General features: G+C 39.5%; 1 protein-coding gene and 1 pseudogene across 3 annotated transcripts in view; both read right to left on the reverse strand.

Annotated features, from left to right (window-relative positions):
* LOC6038835 (PAN2-PAN3 deadenylation complex subunit PAN3) overlaps positions 1-15,846 on the reverse strand; it is a 102,620-nt gene extending 86,774 nt beyond the window's left edge. Inside the window, exons 1-2 of one of the 3 annotated variants that reach the window (XM_038258889.1) lie at positions 15,710-15,846; positions 7,913-8,618 (exon numbers count right to left, since the gene is read on the reverse strand). The gene's annotated coding sequence lies outside the window, so the exon portion shown is untranslated. Of the gene's footprint in view, positions 1-7,912; positions 8,712-15,628 lie in introns of all 3 variants that reach the window. The other 2 variants (XM_038258891.1, XM_038258890.1) reach the window with 2 other exon arrangements.
* Positions 15,847-18,738: 2,892 nt separating this feature from the next.
* Positions 18,739-20,180, reverse strand: LOC119769238 (annotated as a pseudogene).
* Between the last annotated feature and the right edge of the window lie 391 nt (positions 20,181-20,571).

A 20,571-nucleotide genomic window follows, 5' to 3' on the forward strand; every position in this document is an offset into this window, starting at 1 on the left:
TGACACTTGAGACATTTGTTCAATAGATTTTCTACAGAGTCATTTTCACATGTTGACTTTTCCTTGTATTTTTATTTTATTTTGATGATAGGGTACGTTATCCATTAGTGGACCCCTTTCCTATAGTGGACCCTCTGAAGAGTTTTTAATGAAAAAATCAATAAAATTCCAATTTCTAGCGTGTTTTTGTCTGCAAATCTTTTATTTGGCATGTTCAGCATCATTTAAAACAATGTTGATTGACATTGAATTGTCCTTTTTGCCAAAATGAGTGTTTTGAGTTCGACTTCTGAAATCAGCCATGGCCACTAGCATTTTCACAACAAAACAGCATTTCTATTTTATGATTGAATTAACTATCCAATCATTTTTTGACTGGTTATTTACCTTCAGTAAGTCGAAATAATGTAAGTTTAATTAACAATACTGAAAAAAGCGAAGAACTGCTCATTTTCAAGCAAAAATTAGGGGGGTAAAATATAGGACAACGAAAATCCTAACTTTTCCAAAAGTGGACCCCTGTTAATTTAACCTTCAAAAATGAAGAAAACTGTGTATTTAAGCAAAAGTTTCTCTTAAACATACAATAAATGCTTGTTGCAATCAACCTAATTGCATATTTTTGAATTATGAGTATAAAAATAGCTGTTTTCATGTTAAAAGTATCAAAAATGCTGAAGCCGTAAGAATTTATAATTAATAAAAAAAACTATAGTAAATTGTTCTTAACTGAAGCATCAAAATCAAAGTTTGAAATGATATTTTATAATAATAAATCAATAACAAAACATTTTTTGAAAATAAACATGCGTAGTTTTATCAGCAGCTGAAAACAAATCTATTGTTTTGTTTCGGTCAACTATTTATGTAATTTATATGGAAAAATGTGCATCGAAATTATTTTTTTTATCATTTTAATGTTTTTATTGTTTTTGAAACGTTTTCTTTGATCTTTTTCGGAAATAAATTTGTTTAAATGTATGTTAGGTTTTTTGTTGTTTTAAGCCAAATTTGTTAACAAAACATATTTGTTTATGATGGAAAATCCATCTTTTATTCATTATATCTATCATAAGACCTCCACCATCCATCAAAACACCAAATATCGGTAAAATTTGATATAACAATAATAATTTTCCTATAGTGGACCCGGGTCCACAATCGGATTATGGACCCGGGTCCACTATAGGAAAAGGGGGTCCATAACACTTTTTTTTTCCAATGGCTATTTTTGTGCTCAAAACCATAATTCTGATGAAACAAATAGTCAAAACTGTTCAAAAGACTTCAGATTTCATTGTTTTGTAGAAAGGGTTATGAAAAAGTGCTTAAAATAATGAAAAATTGGGAAAAATGCGCATCGGCTCTACTAGGGGGTCCACTAATGGTTAAAATACCCTACTTTAGCCTTGAAATGTTAAAATGATCATTTTCTATTAACAAAAAAAAACAAAATTTTCTTAATAAATATTTTACGATAAAATATCTCAGTAACCAACAGTTTAATAAACTACATATGTCCAATAGAAATTTTGCAGGATTATTTTTCAGTTTTTGTCAAAAAGTTATATAAATAAACCAAAATTCATGATTTATTACAATTAAGTAAAATAAACTAGAATGCGAATATTAGAAAATCTTTTTCCTGACAATGGATTTTCTAATCGGAAAAGCTGTAGGATATGATCTGGGTAAATAGAGAGAATGCGTAACGTGATTTTCGAATGATCCCACTTTGTTTACATCTACAAAGTAGGAGGCTGTTCAAGCATGAGCATGACTTTTTTCTTACTGGTAAATGATCTGTTTTATAATCGGTAGTTTGTATTTTTTTTCTAGTTTTTGTCATTTTTTGCTGGAAAATTGAGTGTGTTTTCAAGTTTCAATTGGTTTGAAGAGGTTTATTTTTTTTATTTTTAGGGTTAAGATAGAAGAACTGCGTCGAGAGTGTCATTCTGCGATGTCTCAGATAAATTCTCTGGCTGATTTGGGAAACACAGAAGATTTTCACTAAACTGATTCAAACGTAATTAAACAATACAGACTGCTTCTGGATGGATACAACCGCATCGACTCCATAAACAACTTTCATTCATTATTACAAAAAAAAAATGACAATCTTTTTCCTGACAATGGATTTTCTAATCGGAAAAGCTGTAGATTGGGTGATCTGAATATAGAGAGAATGCGTAACGTGATTTTCGAATGATCCCACTTTGTTTACATCTACAAAGTAGGAGGCTGTTCAAGCATGAGCATGACTTTTTTCTTACTGGTAAATGATCTGTTTTATAATCGGTAGTTTGTATTTTATTTTTTCTAGTTTTTGTCATTTTTTGCTGGAAAATTGAGTGTGTTTTCAAGTTTCGATTGGTTTGAAGAGGTTTATTTTTTTTATTTTTAGGGTTAAGATAGAAGAACTGCGGCGAGAGTGTCATTCTGCGATGTCTCAGATAAATTCTCTGGCTGATTTGGGAAACACAGAAGATTTTCACTAAACTGATTCAAACGTAATTAAACAATACAGACTGCTTCTGGATGGATACAACCGCATCGACTCCATAAACAACTTTCATTCATTATTACAAAAAAAAAATGACAATCTTTTTCCTGACAATGGATTTTCTAATCGGAAAAGCTGTAGGTTATGATCTGGGTGATGAATAGAGAGAATGCGTAACGTGATTTTCGAATGATCCCACTTTGTTTACATCTACAAAGTAGGAGGCTGTTCAAGCATGAGCATGACTTTTTTCTTACTGGTAAATGATCTGTTTTATAATCGGTAGTTTGTATTTTATTTTTTCTAGTTTTTGTCATTTTTTGCTGGAAAATTGAGTGTGTTTTCAAGTTTCGATTGGTTTGAAGAGGTTTATTTTTTTTATTTTTAGGGTTAAGATAGAAGAACTGCTGGCGAGAGTGTCATTCTGCGATGTCTCAGATAAATTCTCTGGCTGATTTGGGAAACACAGAAGATTTTCACTAAACTGATTCAAACGTAATTAAACAATACAGACTGCTTCTGGATGGATACAACCGCATCGACTCCATAAACAACTTTCATTCATAATTACAAAAAAAAAAAAATGACGATCTCGCTTTCAACTTTCTTAAGATTTCTTGACTTCAACTCCAAGTCCTCAAAAGCCAAACATTTTTCATACTTGCAAAAAAAAAAAACAATTTATGAAGATCGATAAAAATACACTCTACTTTTGCCAAACAGTAAATTTGTTCCACTTCAACAGTTCGAAATTGAGGGCGTTTTGCAAACTACTGTTCAGCATTGTTTTTCTAATCAATAATGTGTTTTGCCGCCGAATTTTCGTACCAATTTGAAGTCAGGGGTGGACATAATTTTCAAAATATTTGCAACGGCCCAGCAAAGTTAAACAAACATCTAATCGAGAATTTCAATTTAAAAAAAAAATTCTGATCCAATAAAAATTTATCAGATCCAGCTCAAAATTGTATGGAAGGCCTTAGGCAGAAATCATGTTTATTGCCTTTGGGGTGATCATAGCCGTTAAAGTGGTCATAATATTGAGACACCACATGAATGTTGTAAGGTTGAGTATTTGTTGGTTGGATTAACTCTTTCTGTGAAGTTTTACCTAGATTATTCTGTAAATTGAACATTGAAATTCGATCTTTATAAAATTCAATATTGACAAAATACAAGTCTATTGCAATCGGTTTGCTTTAAATCGGTTCAGCCAGTGCTGAGAAAACTATGTCCCTAAATTTGGACACATTTATACAAACACACAAAGCCAAACATTTGTTGAGTGGTCGAATTTGAGTCAATAGGTTATCACTAAGGTGGATCTACGACGTTTTTACGAAAAGTATACTTCTAGAGCAGGAGCAGCCTTGTTAACCATTTTTATTGGAAAATATACAAGATGTTGTGTTTTGAACAACAAACTTCAAACTCTTCATTCAAAGTTTAAAAACTGTATGATGTGCCACATTCCCTTGAAGCGTTCAATTCCAGCAGAAACTTTCGTTGACCTTTCCATGTTTGCAGCAGCATTAGAGGGCCTCGACCATCCGCCGCCGCTGTCTGAGATGCCTCCTCTCCGAAAGCCCCCGTAATTGACGATGGAAAGCACTTTATTCCGGCACGATTTTCTCAGCACAAAAAATGGCAAACAGTAAGTGCCCCTTTTCCCGCCCACATCTGGCCCATTTTCCGCGGTTGACCCTATTATGGTTGCTGGCTGGCTTCGGTTCGAATTGATTTGGGGTCGGAGACAGCGAAAAAGGCACAGTTTTGCGAGGTTTCAACTGAAATGCATGCGGCTTACGACCACCGCTGCAGCGACTGTTTTCGAGTGCATTTGTTTTGCTTACTGGTGGAGTGTTTTAATTGGGTCATCAAACAGACTGGGCTGTACCAAGAGCGGCAATTTTGTTTAAATAAAGTTTTCATTACACGTTATATTTTTAGCACTATTTGTTTTGGGAAAAAAGTTTCGATGATTGCCACAAATGAAGACTAAAATCAATAAAATTCAACTTACCTACATTTTTTAAAGGTAAGCAATCAAAGTATCCATTAAAAATGACTATGTACAGGCGACTCTCTGGTTGTCGATCTTCTCTATCTCAATATTGCTCCATCCATCTACCCATGGTCTCTACAAATTGCATACTTTCATATTTAAAAGATATAAACGGACGTAAATGAACATTTTTTTGCTTTTGTGAAATTAGCTCAGGAACACGAATTTGATAAATTTGTTATCAGAAATTAAGTTCTAAGGGGTCTTCTGAGTAACTATTCCACAAAAGTCGAAGTGTAAAGCTTCAAATCTGGAGCAACATTTGAAAAGGACGGATAAGCATTTTGACAGTTTTAACTATGTTGCTCATTCTTAAGCTTTAGGATACTTTTTCACAAAACTTGAAGAGTTAAACAATAGCTGGTCTCCCCAGCTAACTCTCAACACTTCTGGATTTGTTAAATAGTTGCTTGTTGTCTAGGAACTTGCAAAATAGTTGCAGCTGTCTAAATGCTTATGCGTCCTTTTCAAATGTTGATCCAGAATTTTGAACTGTTAAAGTGGAATCTATTTACTGTTCGCAAAAAGTAGAGAGTATTGTTATCGATCATTAAAAATTGGGTGTTGTCAATTGCAATTGCTGCAGGATAATACATTTTAGAGGTGGGCAAACCCGCTCTTTTTTAGGAACCGCTCATTTTCGTTCACTCATCAAAAAGAGCGGCTCTTTTGAACGGCTCTTTCGCTCTTTTTTAAAATTTTTGATAAAACGGCTTTTTTCAAGAGTGGTGTGATTTTTGTATTTTTGTACTGTCCTTCACTCTTGGGGCAATGACTGTCAATGATGGTTCTGAATGCAGGGTCCAGAAATAGTAAATTGAAATAAAAAATAATCACGATTTGTAAAATGCTTCTACAAACATTACAAAGAAAACCATTGTTTGATTAAAACATTCTGAATCAAGATTTGAATGTTTTTATAAAATAAACATGGCTGCCAAATGGCTGATCTGGAATGATGCCTTCTATTGACTTAAATCTAATCCTCTTAATGATTAAATCGATAAATTCAATAACTGCTAAAGTTTAAGGTGAAGCCGTTGATCATTTTCGAAGAAAATTGATCATCACTATAAAATATTGTGTATTAAATTCAATTTAACGAATTCCAGCACCAAAAGGAATCAGCATGTGCCGGTTGTTGCCATCTTGAAGCCACTGAAGGAATTTTTGATCTAAATCAATTGTGCTTCAAAATTTATATAATTTCGTGGCACAGTCATTGACGTCCTAGTTGGCAATCATTGATTAATGATGACCTCCATAACATTACAAGGAATGGGAAAATCGTTACCAAAAGGAATCAGCATGTGTAGGGCACTATTCTAAAAAACTTGTTGAAGAAATTTTGTCAAAATATTGAAAACGATGCAAAATTTATATCTTTGAACGAAAAATCATGACAATGATGGAAGTCTTCACGTTAATCGAGCAAGAGAATTTGTTTTTTCCAAAATCTCGCAGGCTATTTATTAAAATTTAGTAAAATTGTCCAAGTTAAGAAGTTTGAAATACTTAAATTTATATTGGGTGATGCTTTAATTAACGATCGGTTGAACAATGAAAAGTTTTTGTTTAAATTTTGTTCAGAAAATCATTCATTTTTTGAATTTCAAAGAAAACTGAAAAATATAAGTTTGATAACTTTTAAGTCGTGTTCAGAAACGGGCATCAATGTTATTAAGAGTCTTTCAATATTATATTGATGGGAAAGTTGCAATAGACCCTCCAACAAAATACGACGACTCAGCTCTCAAGATGTCAGGAAATCGTTGCTTGTGTGCTATATTATGACACGTCTGCTGTAATAAAGTGTCACAAGATAGCACACAAGCGATGAACTAGATGCTCTTTAACCTGTCGTTTTTTATTCTAAAATGCTCAAAGATATCACCGTGTGACATTTTTTGGAATTATTTTTTTACAAGCATTGAAATTTATGAAATTGCATTTTAATCATCAAAATCAAATTTTTGGCTTCGGAATACGGAATCGACGTAACACCTTATAACGTGGCCCACTTAAACCTTGCGGTTTTGCAACGGATCCACACACCCAAAACTGGCAGCGCTAGTCCGAGAGAATGATGGTCTCGAGTCGAGAGAATAGTGGTACCATTCACGGACGCAGAGAACACAGCTCGAGATGGGCGATAGAACTATTCTCTCGAGGTTCATTTGCAAAAAAAGTTCATCCGTCAAACAAAAAACCAAAAATGTCGACAACGGGAATCGAACCAGAGACCTTTGACAAACCAATCCAATGACTTAACTGCCTCGGCCACCACAGCTTGGTGACCAAGGAGTAGTCAGAAGTCGATGTATGACGCTTGTTGGAGATTTATTGATTCAACTAACGAATGAACTCATTTGTTATGATGGTGTGAGTTGGTTCCATTATTCTATCGATTTTGGCACTGAGCCCTCAATAAATTTTGAGAGAACGATTATCTCGACTCTGAATTTTGGGTGCAGGCGTGTATCGTTCTTTTTGCGACAAGACTCCGCCTCCCGGGTCTCCTAAGTGTGAAGGTATGGCACGGGGAGAGGGCACCGAATACCTATATTAACACTTAGAATTGTTACGTCTGCCTCGGGATTCAAACTGGCGACCTCTGGATTGCGAGTCAGGAGCGCGGTCCGATTGATCCACACAGGCAGACGAAAATTTTTGGCTTCAATTTGTTGGAATTTCTATGAACTGTTTTTTATAAACATAAAAGTGGACAAGTTTTCTAAATCATTCCATCTTGGATCGGTTCTTTTTTGTGAGTCATGATTCGTTCGCTCTTTTTAGTGAACCGGCTCTTTGAGCGGCTCGCTTTGTTTTTGCCCACCTCTATCCAGGTTTTTAAGCGAAGATGGCGCTCGAATGGTGAACGCCCGAAATGTCAAAATCGCGCAGTAGCACCAACATTAGAAAAAAAATATGGCTGTCATGCCATGGTACACTTGTTCCGTAATGTTGGTACCACTGCGTGATTTTGACATTTCGGGCACCATTCCAACGCCATCTTCGCTTAAAAACCTCGATTACATTTGCAATTAAGAGATTTGGTACATATTTCTAAGTGAGTGCTTTTTTAGGGAAAATATAGTTTTGATAAAAAAAAATAATGAAAATAAGCTGCATTTTTTAAAACTCAGTTGGTCAGTTCTTCACTGCCGATCCAACATCTCTCAAAGTGAGAGTAGTACGCTGCAGTACGCTTTCCTTCTTCACAGATGATTTTCAGCTGATGCTGATTCAGCTGATATTGTAAATAAAACACAAAACGTATACATCTGTACGCATGTCTGTGTGCCCCCTTCGGACTCGAAACAAGGTCAATGTACAACACATACCTGAATTTCTTTCCTCCTGCTGTGTGTGAGCGTGTACACAAAGTCGCGCACACTCACGCACGTTACGGGAGATCACCAGTGTTGCTGTTGTTGTTATTGCGCGATCGTTGTCGTGTTGCTGCCGGTCTACGGTTAGACCTGCTCCGGCTGTTTGCTCCGGTCTTCGCCAGCTTGGCCACCAAACAGGAGGACCCCGTGGTCGTCGCTGGTCACACGACTTCGGTAAGGTTCGCTCTTGCGCTCTCTTTGGACACACGATCGACGATCTCTCTGGACGCTCAAACACTTCTATGATTCTTCGTTTTGTTGCTGTATTCCCTTTGCGTGTCGTGTCGTGCTTTCGCTTTACACACTCATTGCACCTTTTCCGCAAACTTCTTCATAATGAACATTGCACCATCATTATCATCTCATCATCATCATCATCATCATCATCATCACCACTACTTTGAAGTGAATTGTGCTGCAGCTTGAAGCACTTTGCATAAAACGAAAGGAATCATCTGATCGTTGCTGTTGGTTGCTCTTGTTTTGCCTCCTCTCCTTCTGTGTATTCCTTTACGTTTGTATGCTTCTTCTCCTTTTCCTCTTGCTCTTTGCACACACTTTTCTCTTCTCGTCGTCTCTGCACGCGTCGTCGTACAGGTTCGCGAGTCGGCGGTGCGCCTGTTTACGTTCTTTCGCGTTTTTTGGCTTCTCTTCTCTTCTATAATACACAAACACATACAACGCAAGGGGGTGAGACACGGTGGGGTGAACGAAAAATAACAAAACCAACACAACTCCGGCGATGCAGTCGCTGTGGTAAGAGGAGAGATCGCCACATTGAGTCTTATTGCGCGACAATGTCGATCGCGGTTTATGAGTAACGATCGTCGATCGATTTCAGACTTATATGAAAAGCAGTCCAGGAATAACCGTTCTCGACTATGAGTAAAAAAGTACTGTAAACAGGTTGAGAGTATTTTGCTCCCAGGGGTATTCTAAAAAAATCAAAGTTAGCAACATTCACTCAGACTTTTAAACGAAGCTGACTTTGTAGCTGCTAGCCACTTCTTCTAGTACCAACCACTAGTGTCTTCCTTTTATCAACAAAGACTTCACCGCCCTGGGATTCGAACTGACGACCTCTGGATTGTGAGTCCAGTGCGCGGTACGATTGATCCATTAGGGTGTAATACAACACCCTTTCGGCTCCTTTTGCTGTCCTAAACAACTCCCCGCGTCCTCAAAACTGGTCTAAAACGTGTTTTTTTGCTCTTAAATCACGTTTTACATCAGTTTTGAACACGCTGAGATACTCTCTTCGGCAAAGTTGTAGAGCACCTTCCAGAGCATCCAAATATGAATCCGGTTTTAGTACGGCGTAAAACGTGAATTTTATAAAATTCATAGAAATTTTAATTGCTTTGCGCGAAGTGAGGACTAAACCAAACAAATCAAATTGTTAAAACCAGCCACAAGAGAAATTGTCTTTTGACAGTAAAGTTCTTCGAAATTCCTTCAAATTAATCATATTAGCGTATTATCAACCTTTATAATTAGCACGACTCAGTTAGCACTATTTCGCCTCCAAACCATGGCCCATTAGTCATACCAAATTTCCTCAAAAAAATACAACGGCAACATCAACAAACACTTTGTTACAACGCTGTAGATCACTTCATTGACACTGTACGCACGGTCGTCTGAGAGGCGCGCGCGTGCCATGTGAATCCGGCATAAGGTCACACACATTCGAAAGTATCACGCACACATAAGGCACCCTACAATCACACCACACTGTTCGTTGTGTTCTCTCGAAACCTTTGAGTTTGAGTTCGACACTCTCATGTGTGCCAATTTCTGCCATGTTTTATTGTTTCCCCTTCGCCACCGACCTCGTTTTGGCCTCCCCCATGCCCCCTCTCGAACCGCCCCATTCTCCTCCCATGATCGTGGTCGGTCTCTTCAATGCCTTGGCCACCAACTGGTTTCAGCATCGGCTACAAATGTATTCATTGCACACACCACACAACCAACAGTGTCTAGCCAAGTTTGTGGTGTTGCAGTCAGCAGTGTAGTGATCGTGTCTGTTGGTTGTTGATGAACCGATAGACTGGTTCGAGTTTTTCAATGAAGAATGTTATTTTAAGTAATTCGGTGGCACTATGACAGTTTTATGAATTAAATTGATATTAAATGATATTTTCAACAACCCATAAATTTCAATAAAAAGGCGCATAGTTGATTATTATTTCATTTATTGAATACTTAAATTGAAATGTACTTTACACATTGGGAAACAAACTTCTTCATTAGTTGGTGAAGTATCCCACCATAAACTTTTTTTTATCAAAAATCCAGTAGTGAAACTTTTTGTTAAAAACACCTAAAAGGTTTAAGAGATTTGTTGTTTTTTCGCTAGATCGAAAGTCCACTAATTCTAATGCTCGCTAATTCTACCGTATTCGGAACAAAAAGCAATAAACAGTCAAAACCAGTTGGCAAACTGATGTTGACATTTCAACCCCATTCCCAATTTCCGAGCACCTGATATCTGGAGCAACATTTGAAAGGGGCGGTACGACATTGCTCTTACGGCCTTTCGTCCCATTTAAACGCGTGTAATGAAAGGCCGTAAGAGCAATGTCGTACCACCCCTTTCAAATGTTGCTCTGGATATCAAGTTTTAGACAGCTGTCATTCGTTATTCTTAGCGGATTAATCGCTCATTCGAATGCAGCTCCATTCGAAATATTTTTCTGAATATACAAATAATAAAAAACAAATTATTCGCACCCCGGGATTCGAACTGACGACCTTTGGATTGTTAGTCCAACTGCCTACCAGCGAATCCACCGGGACAGGACCCAGGAAGACGACTCCTACACCTGGACTGAGCTATCGACCTAACCTCTAGGTTAGACCGGGGCCAACATTTACTTCCCCGTCCGACGGAAGGCGTGATCAGACAATGCCACCGGGACCGTCTGGGATCGAACCCAAGTCGACTGGGTGAGAAGCAACCACGCTTACCCCTATACCACGGGTCTCGGGTTCTGAAAATACATGACATGACAAATTTTATCGAACCGACCATAGCCAAAACGGTTTAAACGGTTAGTTTTAACGATGGTGAATGAAGGATCCTAACAGATCCTAACTCTACAGAGTCCTCTGATGATTCAGAGAGAGAAAAAGTTGAATTTTCCAAGGTTGAATATTTAATTGGTTGAATAATACCTCAATTTTGAGTAATCTTACCTAAAAAGTAAAAATGAGAACCTGATGAAAATTCATAAGAAACTGATGAAAAATCAGCTGTTTCTGTTGCAATAATATACATTTTTGACACTAAATCTGACACCGTTTCCTGACATTACACTCAAACCCCGATGGTTTGACACCAACTGTTGTCAAACGAACGGGGTCACGTTTTAGTTTGACACCACTTTTACACGGAGTTCACACACACTACCAAACGTTTGTTTTGATAGTGTGCGTGAGCACCGTGTAAAAAGTGACAGTTCGTCACTTCTTAGTTTGACTTTGACCAACCAACGGGGTACAAACAAAGTAGTTTTACCTCAATTTAGACTGATAAAGTAACATTACACCAGAAATGTTGTAAAATTTCACATTTTCAGAGGTAAAATTACACAGTTTTTCTGACATAAAAGGTGTATCCCTTTCCAGATGTAATAGTACCATGTTTTTTTTACCTGTTAATATCTGCCGACCTCTTGCTTGCTACGCCGGTAGACACACCGGCTTTCATTCCAAGGAGTTTTTGCATGACCCGGAATACAATAAGTACAATCACTATACACTACACTGAAGCCTTATGGAAAGGATTCGTTGTTAATCTCTTGAAACTGGTTTCTTTGGTAAGCCTTTTACCCCAAATTCTCGGAAATTTCGGATGACCTAGAATATCCTACACAGTAAAAAAGTCATGGTAATATTACATCTGGGAAGGGGTACATCCTTTATGTCAGCAAAAAAATGTGTAAAAATATGCAATTTTAACACTTTTATGGTGTAATTTCAGTTTTCGGTCTGAATTAAGGTAAAATCACATCATGAAAGATGTAATATTCAACCTTCTTAATTTACACAACTTTTTACTGTGTAAATGTTTCAACACCACCATAAAAATAAATGTTGTAATATTTATCAGGGAATAGTGGCAGAATTTGTGTCCAAAAAATGTAGGTAACATTATGTCAGCTTTTTTTTGTGTTCTATTTTTGAGTAATATTACTTAAAAAATGTGTTAAAATGTGAATTTGATGATCATTCATCACAAACTCATGAATATTCATCAATTTTGATGTACTTTTTCACTTTTTTGACACAAAATCTGTCACCATTTCCGGGTGAATATTACCATAATATATGTTTTCTGTTTACACGAAAAAAATGAGGTTAAATTTTCTACCGTCCAGCAAAACAAGTGGTGTGGTAGTGTGTGTTAGATCTGGTTAAGACACTTCTATTGATACATTTTGAAACCACCCAAAAAAATACGAAAACCAAAGAGTCCTTATTTAAATCATGCTCCCATTTGAAGTGATAGTAGTTCTCATTTCAATTCATTTTTTTATTTGTTTTAACATAGATCGAGAAGCGTTTGAAAAAAAACGACTTTAAAGAATGTAGTGTGCCCTTGTTGGGTAGGAATTGGGTCCTTAAATTAGGATTAAATTTGTGATATTGTTGTTCACAACAACATTTTTTGAGTATGATATTTTTTGAGTATGTAAATGGGTAATTCTCCACCAACTCACACGAAATCGGGAAAAGTTGCCTCGACCCCTCTTCGATTTTCGTGAAACTTTGCTTTAAGGGGTAATTTTAGTCCCTAATCACGAATTCGAGGTCCATTTTTCGATATCTCGTGACGGTGGGGCGGTACGACCCCTTTCATTTTTCTGGGTTTTTTATCCAGACACGTTTTTCAGTGTTTGTAGCTCGCAACTGTGAAGAGATAGAAATTTGGTGTCAAAGGGACTTTTGTGTAAAATTAGACGCCCGATTTGATTTTGGCGTACTCAAAATTCCTAAAAAACGTATTTTTCATCAAAAAAAGTTAAAAAATAGTTTTAAAATCGCGGCCATTTCCCGTTACTCAACTGTAAAAAATCGTGAGACATGTAATTTTATGGGAAATTTAATGTACTTTTCGAATCTTAAATAACCCAGATGGATCATTTTTTCATTTAGAACATTTTTTGTTTTCATTTTAAAATTACGTGTTTTTTTTCTAACTTTGCAGGGTAACATTTTAGAGTGTAACAATGTTCTACAAAGTTGTGGAGCAGACAAAAACCAAAAAATTTGATTTATATACATAAGAGTTTGCATGTATTCTTCACGAGTTATCAGAATTTTACAAAAAAAAAAATTTGAAAAAGTTATGATTTTGACCATTTTTGACCAGTTTTTCGAATTTTTAACCCCAAAAACTCAATCGTGTGCTTTTGAAAGTATTTTTTTTCGGAATTTTCAGCTAATTTTGCATAAGAATGACCCCTTGGACGATTGTTGTGGCTTGTGCACTGCTTGTATGTGGGGATTTTCGAAAATAAATAAACAAACCGGATACACTCACTCATCACAAAAATATTTCTTTTGAAAAAAAAATATCTGATTCTCGAAATGCACGAGTCACAACAATTGTCCAAGGGGTCAGGTCATTCTTATACAAATTTAGCTGAGCTTTCCGAAAAAAATACTTTTTTTAAAATTCTGATAACTCGTGAAGCAAACCCTTTATGTCTACATATCAAAATTTTTGTTTTTATCTGCTCTATAACTTTGTAGAACACTGTTACACTCTAAAATGTAAACCTGCAAAATTAGAAAAAACACGTAATTTTAAAATGAAAAAAAAAAGTTCTAAATGAAAAAATGACCCTTCTGGGTTATTTCAGATTCGAAAAATACATTAAATTTCCCATAAAATGACATGTCTCACGATTTTTGACAAATGAGTAACGGGAAATGGCCGCGATTTTAAAACTATTTTTTAACTTTTTTTGATGAAAAATACGTTTTTTCGGAATTTTGAGTACGCCATCAAGTCGGGCGTCTAATTTTACACAAAAGTTCCTTTGACACCAAATTTCTATCTCTTCACGGTTGGGAGCTACAAATCACAAAAAACGTGTCCTAGTAAAAAACCAGAAAAATGAAAGGGGTCGAACCGCCCTACCGTCACGAAATATCGAAAAATGGACCTCGGATTCGTGATCAGGAACCAAAATAACCCCTTAGAGCAAAGTTTCACGCAAATCGAAGAGGGGTCGGGGCAACTGTTGTGTGAGTTGGCGGAGAATGACGTAAATGTTTTTTTTAGTTGAAATCGAGAAACTTGTATGAACATGAGTTATGACCCATCCATGATTTGGAATAAGAAAGAGTACGTAGTTTTGGATTCAACAACTGCTTGAGGTTAAAAAAAGAAATTTTACAACATAAACTATTCATTTCAGCTTCCACATTAACAAGTAAAAAACCTCTTGCATTTGTTATCCATTGTGGCTCGCTTTTTCCCGAATTGCGTTCATCAAACCATGTTTTCCGCACATTTCCCATTCACCGCGCGGTCGTTCCAAAAGTGGCCCGACCTCCGCGAACAATCACTCCAGAAAAGCGCACGGCAAAAACATCTCTTCCTACAAGAGAAATTGGCGAAATTGGCGAGAGCGAGCGGGTACCGTTGTGTTGTTGCGTTGGCTGTCGATTCCCACACCATTCCATTCCAATTTCCCCAACAACAACAACAACAACAACAACAACAACAGCAGTGCAAAGCAGTTCCGACAAAGAACAATGGACTTTCGTTGGATCGCACGCACACACACTCACAGCTTCCGCGAAAGAAGAAAAAACATCTGTGGATTTGTGTTGCTCTTCGCTCACCAATACATTCACGCAATTGTGTTTGGCGATACGAGCGGAAAACGCACTTTCCAGAAGGAGGCACTTTTCCTCTTCAGCTTTGTTTTGTAATGGTCGTCGTCGTCGTTTTCGTCTTCTTCATCATCCTCCTGTCACTTGCCCGATGTTCGCAGTGTTCTGCCCCTTGAGCACTCTCTCGCGTTCTGTGTTTACGCTTCCTCGCACACTCTGTTTTTCCACTTTTCCTCACTATTGCCACTTTTCCGCGACGGTTGCACAAATACATGGAATCGCGTCACAAATACACATACACCGAGAAGCGGAGAGAAATCTCGAGACTCCGTGCTTGACCCCCCGTCGAAGTGGATCCGATGGACGGATCAAGATCAAATCCCTTTGACCTCGGTCACACTGGATGCCTCCCGATGCCCCCACATAGTGTACCCCGAGCGAGGTCCAAAACATCACCCCATGGACACGACGCACTCCACCGAAACTACGCACATTCGTCGGACGTTTTCTCCTCTTTGGTTTCGTTTGCTTCATTAACCAGCCAGGAAAAGAAGGCCAACTCTATACAAGCACTCGTGAATTCGGTAGCACCAGCTTTCCTTTCGCTAACTACGCGTTTTCTGCGTTATCCAACCTTGCGGAGTCTCTCCGCCGTGCACCGTTTTCGCTTGTCCTTGGTCACTCTTTTCAGGTGAAATCCGACGACCGTGTCTACCCCCTCGCGTACGCAATACCGTGAATTCCCCACTCAGGGGTAATACTCCAGGAGCGCCCCCACAATCCCGAAAAAACACACACCATCCCAGCAATGCCCACCAGGATCACAATCTCCGCCACGAAATCCGGCCCAATTCCGTTCCGGTGGCCTCTTTTTTCCACCTTTTTTTCCAGTATTACCTTTCCCCGAGCGACGAAGCGATCTCTCTACACCCAAACTACCCTCTCAACACCTTCAACACGACTACGACGACATCGACGACGACGACATCAAGCCATCTTGTCAGACCGTGTCCCGTCAGCGGGAACGAGACGGCCCGAACCGACACGGGTGTTATCATGCTGGCCCGCTTTGGCTGCCGGTGTTGTTATTTGCACGATTGCTTGGTCCGTGGGTGCGTGCCCGGGATCTCCGGTGGGCCCACCGTACAGGGGTTGCCCGATGGGAACGGTTTCGCTGTCAGACGGGGAAATGTTTCAGCGGAGCTGTCAGCTGAAACGTTTCGCGAAATGACTGCGCAATATGGCGCGGGTTTAAGGTGAGGGGACGAATAGGCGACAGTGTCACCTTAAGATGAAGAATATATTCTAAATAACAACAAGTGATCTGCTTTTTAGAACATAACTGAAAGGAAAAACAGTTTCAACTTTTCTGTCAAAATTATTAAACTCTATTTTTTGATGATGATGATGGTCCCACCTCTTACCCCTACAAAGGTTTGAGCTGAACGAGTTATCGTTTTTGATAATATGGGTCAACATTAAAATCAGTTATGAAGAAAAACGAGCTGATTTTCAAAGCAAATATAAATAAGCCTTTCAATTAACTCTGTCATTACAGTTTACTTTCGTAGATTACTAGTTGATAGGCCTGTAACTGTATCAGCTTCAAGGAATCGCATTTGGTACTAACTACTGTTCGGAACACATATAGTTTTACTTGTATCTATCTGAACTGGGTTGCTACTAAGTGACAAGCTTACAGCGACATTGCCCGAAATCGCACCCTACTGTTTTACCTGACAGAGCGAGGGGGACGTCACTCCGCGATAACACACTAAAACGCTCAAAAACGAGCTCGAAAAGCATCAACGCTACTCATCGTGCCGAGTTTTCACATAACGCCACCTTAAAGCAAGTTATCGCAAGTTAACGCGCGTTAAAGCGAGTTAAAGCGACCAGCTCCTGCTCGACTTTTGAACCAGGAAAATCTATCTTGCAACCTTGCCGTCGAGCAGTTTTTGGTTATGTTTGGCAACTCGGTATTTGTTTTTGTTTTTTCAAGCAGTTTTGACAGAAAGCAAAATTTGTGATTATTTTTATCGGGGGGATGGCAACCCTATTCCGACCAAAGCAAACTGACAACAGTCGACATTAGCACGGTTGTCAAATGAGAGCCCACAACAAAAGCACTAGCTGTCAAATGATAGCCCATAACAAATCATTGTTTGGGTTTTTGATTTTCAAATTTCCCGCAATTTAAACGATAAATACTCGAAAAAACAAGTGAATTGTGTTGCTGATGGCAAATTCTATCATATCCTTGGAGATTCCATCCCAAGATTGGCTGAAAATTCATATCGAAAAAAGTGATTTTTCTGTTTACCTTTTTTGCTTTTTTTCTTTTGGTCGATCAAACAGTGCGCCCGTACAATGTGAATCGACATTACACATTTTTCAGTTTGGTTTTACACATTTGCATGGGACTTTTGAGTTTAACCAGGATAACACACTTCGTGTTACCCAAGTAATATGAATAATACTGATGGCCTATCTACAATCACTTAGCTTAGAATAGTTAAGTAAAATAAAACTTAGAAAATGTACACAACTTACGGCCGTCATCCACAATCAACTTAGAAAATTTGCTGGGCTGATATACGTTGCTATGCAGTTGTTTGTTTACCTTTGATATGGAAACGTCAACTTACCGTAGATTTTGAAATTTTCCAAACCAAACGTCAGTTTCTAATTTGATTACTTTTCCATTGTAGAAGATCAGATTCATTTCCATTGATTCAAACTCCTAAGCTAAGTGAAATTTGCTAAGTTAAGTGATTGTAGATAGGCCATGATTCTGAGTGTTTGTTATCTGAACTTCCAAGATGGCGGCTTCGTCGCTACCCCCTGATTTTTATCAACGGACGGAAAAGTTTCGCCGGTGTGATCGCCGGCTCCACCTTCCACAGAGCAAGGCGCACGTTTTGACGACCGCACCGTACCGGACCGGACAGGATTCCAGGTGTGATGGGCGTGATCGGCGGCTGCACCACAAAGAAAAAGAACTTTGGCGGAGAATCTTGACTCAAACTCAAGGAGGAGGAAAGTTTTCTGGTAATGTTTTTTTAGTAGTGCGATTAACAGATTTTAATTGTGATTTTTATTTTTTTAGGCTCTTAATCGAGGCGCTTGGCTGTAGATAAGCCTAGACTGGGTTAATTACAGTAACTACCTCCTGCTTTTGCCCTGATTGTGACCGTCTCCCAGCCAATCGTGAAACGTTTGCCAAGCAATTGACAAGTTGCGCAAGTGCACGGGAGTGAACGCAATATTCACGAAGGCACCGGTCCCCGAAGGATCAACGTGGAGGAAGTGGACTTGCCGGCATTGTTATTTTAGTGCGGCTCACCGGTGAAACGTACGCCCAGTGCGACCCAACCGTGCCCGTATTTGTCGGGTGTCGGTCCGGATTCCAGGCGTCGTCTCTCATGCTCGAAAAGTAAGCCGCAGGCCGCAGTACGGAAGCAGAAAATCGTGGTTAAGGAGGAAGCGGAACATGGCACCTGGTGGTGTCGGTGCACGATGATATCTTCAATTTGGACTACTATTTGGAGATTCAACGCCAGCTGTGTGGAATTCCACCGCAGGATTGCAAAGAGCGGATTATAAAGGACGCCGTGGCAGGTTCAGTAAATAAAAAAAAAACAATCTGGAATAAATCGAGTTGCTAGTCGAGTTGTATAAAGCAAAATTCAATTAGTGTTTTTATTACAATTAAACAGAACATCCGGACCGTCGAATTGGCGGTGAAGTTGAAAGTCGGCTAAAAGCGCGGATTGTATCCGACTTGAATCGAGATGATCCTGTGACAGAAGGAGAGGGAAAAGGGACGACTACTGGACGAGTTTTAGATACTTTATTGCATAAAATGTAAAGCCGCTTTAAAATAAATAAAATATAATTTTGAAAACAAAAATCGAACCGCAGCTTCCGTATACTCCGTAAGCAGCCATTACGTCGGGCAGCTCGATACAGACGCTTCCTCCACAGGCCCATGACGAGCCACATAAACATGTGAATACCGTTTTCTGCTAGAAGTTGATGGTGATTAGTTGCGTGAAACTCTGTTGTACAACTCAGAGCTCAATTTTTACCCAAAATGTAAGTACCAACTCCATCATCTTATCTGCCGTGCACCGGATGGCCGCGGGTACATTTGAGACGTCAACGTTGACGTCGTGCACCGGCGTCAACCACGGGTAAAAGTCCGGAACCAATGTCAGCACCTGCGCTGCACAAAGTAGATCACGTAAGATCGGTCGTGCAGAGTGGGGACCTTATTCCCCTCGAAAAGACGTCGTTCTTAGCAGACATTAAATGTACAGCGGTAGCAATTACATGCAATTCGGCAAGACGAGCTGGCCGGCTGACGTAGACGATGCCCAGTTCTTCCGGTAGCAGGCCAGAATCTGGGCCGCCTTCATGATCAGGCTGTCCTTGATTGCCTACGGCTTGTTATCCTGCAGCTTGAACAGGCCCTGCTTGGTGAAGAACTGATTGGTCGTATCCAGGTCCCAACTGCGAAAAGATCCGCCAACTGGTTGCATGTCTTCAGGCTCAGATTAAGCACGCACTGGCCCGAGCAGGATGTGAACAGCAGGGCATGAACATTTCCTATCGGAGGAGAAGGTTAGGTTCTGTGTAAGCTTTTAGAAATTAACCTTTACCTGGACATCTCCGACGACCACCATCTGGGGCTGTAAGTGATGAAGCTTCATGGACCTTAATCGAGGCACGCTCCTGTCCCTCATCCACGGGCAAGTGACGAATGTTGTTCTTGAACTCCGCGCACAGCAAATGAACCAGCCCGGACTTGACCTTATTGTACGACACGTCAATCACGAACACCATCGCCAGTACCTTCGGCGGGGTGTTATTCCGGCAGTAGTCCTTGGTGATCACAAAGTCGTACGTTCCGGGCACTGGAACAACGTCCGCCGTCGATGAACTGGATTCACGGACACATATAGGCCGTGCATCGAATCGGTCCCAACTCGCCAATTGGACGATCGGATGGACCAGTTCCTTCTCGCCGGCACGGACAAACGGTGAAACGATCAACTCGAACAGAACGGTACTCTGCTTTATCATGTCCGTGTTGACCGGGAAGTGGGACATCGACGAACGCAACACTGTCCAGAGGATCCCTGGTTCTGGTCCTGAGTGATAAACTTGGTGGTGACCAAAGGCGCACTAGTCCGGCCGCGTTCCTCGCAGACCCTCCACCGTACGACCGCTGATTCTTGCTTATTTCCTGAATCGAATAGGGCATGCTGTCCGGATCAAGACGATTCTGGACCGGTGGTGCCAATGCAGGTGGATAGTACGGAACGGTGAAACCGGTTCCATTTCTGGGCTCAAATATGGTCCATCAACGATTACAGCAGCCAGTCGGAATTCTTCAACCGGTCAAGCTTTGTTCGACTATCAAAACAAACTGCTCGAATGATTTGACAACGAGAACTGTCATTCGCTCGTGACAGTTCTCGCTGTCAATAAATTCGAGCAGTCTGATGTGTGAACGCATAAAAAGGTAAGCCAAAAAGCAAGTTATCGCGGTTAACGCGCGTTAAAGCAAGTTAAAGCGGAAAGGTGAAAGTGAACGCTGCAAAGGTTTGAAAAGGAAGCTTTATCGCTCGGCTAGCGCGGAAGTGACGCACCCCTCGTGACAGAGTGTACGTAACGAGTTTTGCCTGAAGACTTGTACTTTTCGACACCCTATCTTTCGACCGCCAAAACCTACTAAACTAGCTTTCCCTATA

This window comes from Culex quinquefasciatus, chromosome 3 (assembly GCF_015732765.1).
Source record: "Culex quinquefasciatus strain JHB chromosome 3, VPISU_Cqui_1.0_pri_paternal, whole genome shotgun sequence".
NCBI classification, from domain to species: Eukaryota; Metazoa; Arthropoda; class Insecta; order Diptera; family Culicidae; genus Culex; species Culex quinquefasciatus.